Raw genomic sequence first — 6168 nt, forward strand, 5'->3', positions numbered from 1 at the left:
TTTTTTTTTTTTTAATTTAAGTAAACAGCATTTTATGTAACAATGAAAATTAACTGCTTGTACATTTAGAGGTGAATCATTTTACAAGATGAGGATATGAATCACTTTCTAAACATGTAAGTAAAGATTTGCACTTACAAGGAAGCAAAGACAGAATGCACTGGCAACTGCTGACATTGTATTTATCTTTTCTTTAAGGACATTTTGAAAACTGGAATGCCATCCTGGGCCACAGAGGGTGACAGGTTTCCAGGGATCAAATCAGAGAATCATGAGCAGTGCGTCTCCTTCTGAGGCAGCCGTGCCGCTCTGCTACGAACACCTGAACGGATCCTGTGTGCAAACCCCCTACTCACCAGGTCCCCGCCTCATCCTCTACACGGTGTTTGGCTTTGGAACTGTGCTGGCTGTATTTGGAAACCTCCTGGTGATGATTTCCATTCTCCACTTCAAGCAGCTGCATTCTCCAACCAACTTCTTGATCGCCTCCCTGGCCTGTGCGGACTTCTTGGTGGGAGTGACTGTGATGCCCTTCAGCACAGTGAGGTCCGTGGAGAGCTGCTGGTACTTTGGGAAGCGTTACTGTCAACTCCACTCTTGTTTTGAAGGCTCATTCTGTTAACGCTTCCATGTACCACTTGTGCTTTATCTCTCTGGACAGGTACATTGCCGTCTCTGACCCCCTGGTCTATCCAGCCAGGGTCACTGTGTCTGTTTCTGGCTTGTGTATTGCCTTCTCCTGGCTCTTCTCGATTATTTTTTCTTTTTCCCTTCTTGGCACAGGAGCAAATGCAGCTGGCCTGGAGGATCTAGTAAGTGCTCTCACCTGTGTGGGAGGCTGTCAAATTGCGGTAAATCAGAGTTGGGTACTGGTCAGTTTCCTTTTATTTTTCATCCCCCACCCTTGTCATGATAGCTGTTTATGTCAAGATTTTCCTCATTGCTAAACAACAGGCTAGAAAAATTGAGAGTCTGAGCATTAAGACTGGGCGATGCTCAGACAGCTACCAAGACAGAGTGGCCAAGAGGGAGAGAAAGGCTGCAAGAACGCTGGGCGTCGCAGTGCTAGCGTTTCTGATCTCCTGGCTGCCTTACTTCCTGGATTCCATCATTGATGCCTTCCTAGGTTTCATCACTCCCACATGTGTTTATGAAATACTGGTTTGGATTGCTTATTATAACTCAGCTATGAACCCCTTGATTTATGCTTTCTTTTATCCTTGGTTTCGAAAAGCCATCAACCTCATCATTACAGGCAAAGTCTTGAGAGAGAATTCCTCAACAGTAAATTTATTTTCTGGGTGACCCCACATTTTAGATGGAGGAATTGAATATAGATTCACAGTGAACACACCATTGGGTAGAAAATGTAATCCTATAAATGCAAGATCTTGTAAAGTAAAAGAATAAATTATGCTTCCAATATGACCTGAAGACTTAAATTCAGTTTCGTCATTCTTTGGTCAATATAACATAAAAACCTGGTTGTTATGGAAACAGCATGACCTTGGAGCCAGAAATGTGGCATTTTACCTTTGATCTCGGGCTGCTACTTGTCTCTGAACTTCACTGTACATCTCTAGTCATTAATCCCTTCCTTGTAGCATTCTTGAGAAAATGTAAGAGAATATATGGGGAAGGATATAGTATATTTTTTATTCAAAATCTTCTTTTATCATTTTATAATAGCTTAATCCCTGGTTATAGCTTCTCTTTATTCCTTTGTAATCTTTTCTATTACAATGTAAATGCAGCTGTGGAATACTGAGGGAGGTCCTGGTTAAGGAGAGCAAGGTAGTAAGTCTGCCCTGTCTGGTGGTCAGATTTATGAGGTCAGAAATATGATCTCAATGTCAGGTACAATCAATCCAGAGATAGATTTATTGTCTGATAACATATATATATATATATATATATATATATATATATATAGGAGAAGGGCACTCCAATATTCTTGCCTGGACAATTCCATAGACAGAGAAGCCTGGTGGGCTATAATCCGTGGGGTCGCAAAGAGTCGGACACAACTGAGCGACTCACACCCACACATGTATCAGCTGAATTATTCACTATGGGAAAGATAATTGATGTCAAAATTAGCATTCGTTTGTTGAGTGGGCTTCTTCCTGTTGATCCTCTGCTCATAAAATTTCACTTGAGTTTAGAAATTTTACTAGTTAACATATGTTTAGACCGTGCATGAGTTTTTAAGATTGTCACTCATTATTGTACTTTATCTTAAATTAACTTACAATTTTGTTCACTTTTGCATTGTTCAAGAAATTATTTATAAGGGTTTTCAATGATACACAAAAAAGCCCAGATTAAAAATGTATTAAAAAAATAGAACACTGAAGTGAAAGACATAAAAGGATGACAGACAGAGGCTGATAAATACATTTTACATGACTCACAAATTTGAAACTGAATAAGTTAAGCAACTCACATTGGAAAAAAGCCAGCCAGCTTTTCAGAAATGAAGCCTTGTTTTTGTTACAAAGATTGGAGGATACTATACATCTGGGTTTTTAAAAATAAATTTAAAAAATTTTTACATAAATTGCCTGCTTCTATTCTATCTTTCCCTGGTGACTCAGTAGTAAAGGATCTGCCTGCCAATGCAGGGGACGTGCGTTCGATCCCAGGGTCGGGAAGTTCCCCTGAAGAAGGAAATGGCAACCCACTCCAATAGTCTTGCCTGAGAAATCCCATGGACAGAGGAGCCTGGTGAGTTACAGTACAATGGAGTAAAAAAAAGAGTCAGATTTGATTTAGCAATTAAAACAACAGCAAAACATTTTTACTTTTGTCGTAATTAGACATCAAGATCTAAAAATTAGAGCATCATATCTCCTGAGCGGGAGTGGATTCACATCAATATATTCTGATTTTTTTTCTACTTTCTTGCTTGATATACTTTAGTCATATATTAGCACATCATTTCTATTTTTAGACATATGCTTTAAATCAATAAACCTTTCCTGAGATACTGAATTATTTCTGATTACATTATACTATACTTGATTGAAGTTCTCTCATCTTCATTTGGTGATTAAAGATGATTTAAAGGTACTTTTAAGGTATTTAGTTTACCCACAGTTCTTCAGTTCCAACACTGAAAATCATCAATTTATTTTGATTTAGTGCTTTCAATGGAGTAACTTTCTCTAATCCTGTGCCACAGGTATAGGAGTTATACTTCCTGATTCTAAAAATGAAAAAGCTAAATCAAAGTGGTTAAAAGTCTGTTGAATACCATAAAGCTTCTGGATTCAAATAAGTACTTCTAACATCTAGTTTAATACATTTGAGCTTGTTTTTCCTTTTTTAGTAACCTTTTACATATGCTAGACAAATCATTCAATTTTACCACTTTGTTTCCTGAACTACATATTGGTCTATTTTTTAAAATATTTCTGAACTTTCTTTATGAAAGAACACACTCTAGGCCTCATTTCTCTCTTCCATGAATTACTGTACTCGTGTGGGACTTGTCCACTTGCCTTTGCTTCAGTGAACATTTATTGAGTGCTTCTGGTATGCAAACCTAAGAATGCTTTGTTACAGACTACTCATCCTTTGCTTGGGACCATCTTATCTACCCTATTCCATCTTTGCAACAACACTATGTGAGAGGAAATATTATGACTGTATTAAATTATTATTACTTCTAGGTCACAAATGTGGGACCTGAGGCAAAGAGAGATGAGTCTTATGCCCAAAGTGGCATATTTGTTAAACAATAGGGGTCAGTGTTCATGTCCAGGGAGTCAGAAAGTGAAGTAAGTAGTAATTCCTCCTCCCCTGATGTGGCCCACCCACTGAAATAAAATTATTGAAAGCAAGAAATGGAATATTTTCTGCCATATCAGTTAACAGTGGAGGTTATGATCTTCAGCAATTGCACCACCATGGAGAGCGAGCTGGTAACCTTGAGGGAACTCAAGAAGGAAAGAATACCTGCCATCCACAACCACATAAATTTCTTACGTATCATAGTGCTTATAGTAATATCAAAATTGCAGACTCTACACACACTTATTTTGTGGTTCTTGGGATCATCCCCTGGAAAGAGCATCCCTCTCTGTCAGATTTTGGTAGATGAATTCAGGGCCAGAAAAATTCCCAGACCAAGAATATCACATTAGCCAGATTTTCTTGACCATCTAATCATTGGCCCTGGGTGACAAATGTGCAAAACACTAAAACTGAAGGTAACTTTGAGATGATCTATTCTGAACCATTACCTTTTACTTTTTAACAGAGAAACTCAAATTTTAATATTTTCATAACACACATATGCATAATATGCATAAAGTACACATACAAGTGATATACAATTTGGTGAATTTTGACATTTGTAGACACCTGCAAATTCATCACCAAAATCAAGACTAAGCTTATTTATTACTCCAAAAGTTTCTTCACGTCTTTAGTAATGTCCTTTTTGTTCATCCCTACAATCTCAGCCCCCTTCTGACCCCAGGTAGCTACTGCTGAATTTCATGTCACTCTATACTAGTTTGTACTTTCTAGTATTTTATATAAATGCAAGCATACATTATATACAGTTATTTTTGTCTGAATTATTTCAGTGTATTTAGTAATTTGGAGAATAAGCCTTGTCAAAGCATGAATCAGTATCTAGTTCCTTTTTCTTTGTGACTTTGAGACTGACTGAGTAGTGTTGCACTGTGTGGGTTGGCCACAATTTGTTTATTCTTCTTATTTGTTGACTGAGTTTGGGTTTGGACCATCATTTTTTAAATGCAGGCTGAAGTTTAAGTGACCTGAGCAAGGCCAGGTACCCAGAGTCTCATGAACTCGCAGAGTGGGGCTAGCCGCCACCCAGGGAATGTCTGGCTGGATCTGGTCCTGCTGGAACAGCCAGTGATCCACTTCCATCTGCTCCTTCCTTAGGTCTTGGCACAACCTCTTCTTGCTAAGAATTGCCCCACCTCTGCTCGCTTATTTGTGGCTTGCCTGCTTCTAATGATCCGTGACCATCTATTTGTAGCTCTGTTTTATACTTACGCAAATTACATATTTGAATTATACAAGCATAGATTGTATTAATTATAATTCAGTTTAATAATATAATTCAGTATAATTATATTATTATACATATATAAGTATAATTCAGTTTAATATTTGTTATAATATATTGATATATTGTATAGTACATAGAAATGCATACTATATATACATACAATTAGAATTAATGTTCTTAATTCCAAACTAGCTTTAAAGAATTTTATAGGATTTCAATCATTATTTTAATTTTAACTAGAATGATGGTTTCAAAAATAAATTCTCTGATAACTTAAAAAACATGACTCCATTGCTTTCTTGGACCTAGTGTACTGATGAGAATTTTGATCCCAGTATGATATTCACATCATTTTCATAAACCTGTTCCCTCTGGTCTCTGTTCCCAGGAACTTTTAAGAATTTCTCTTTAGACTTGTCTATATTTAGTGCCTGTATTTATTCTGTTTTCCTTCTTTAAACTTGATAGGCACTTGCATTTCAAGTTTAGACCCTTTCGCTCAGAATAAAATGTCTCAAGCATTGTTTTATGATTTTCTTGTTCTCATTCATTTAAAAAAAATACATTTTGTTTCTTTGGCTGCATCCAGCCTTAGCTGAAGCAGGATCTTTATTCCATGACGTGGGATCTTTGATTGCGGCGCACAGAATCCAGAGCACACAGGGTCAGTCGTTAGGGCGTGCTGGCTTAATTGCTGTGTAGTACGTGGGATCTCAGTTTCCTGACCAGGGATCAAATTCATGTCCCCTACGTTGCAAGGCAGACAGTGAACCACGGGACCACGTGGAAAGTCCCCTTGTCCTCATTCTTGATTTGCTTTTTCTGGGATTAAGAATCTCTGCCATGCTTTATTAGAACATTTTTTTTCACCTTAATGGTAAACTTTTATTGTGTATAGTGTGGATTGTATTTTCTCTAACCTGCTTTTTCCATTAGTTTGCTCCAGTGAATTTTTATCTTTCAGAAATATTTCAGGGGCATTTCAACGGAATTTTAGCAGAAAGTAAACACCGTGATCAGTGAACAGGGCTTATCTACAGAGAGCATGTGCCAGTTCAGCCATTCCTTTGTGAAAACAGTAAAACGTTTAAGTTCAGACCTGGCTAGCCTGGGCGCAG

General features: G+C 37.6%; 1 pseudogene; it reads left to right on the forward strand.

Moving 5' to 3' along the window:
* Positions 1-271: 271 nt before the first annotated feature.
* On the forward strand, positions 272-1305 carry LOC133047059 (trace amine-associated receptor 7a-like; annotated as a pseudogene).
* The last annotated feature ends 4863 nt before the right edge of the window (positions 1306-6168 follow it).

Source organism: Dama dama, chromosome 26 (genome assembly GCF_033118175.1).
Source record: "Dama dama isolate Ldn47 chromosome 26, ASM3311817v1, whole genome shotgun sequence".
Lineage (NCBI taxonomy): Eukaryota > Metazoa > Chordata > Mammalia > Artiodactyla > Cervidae > Dama > Dama dama.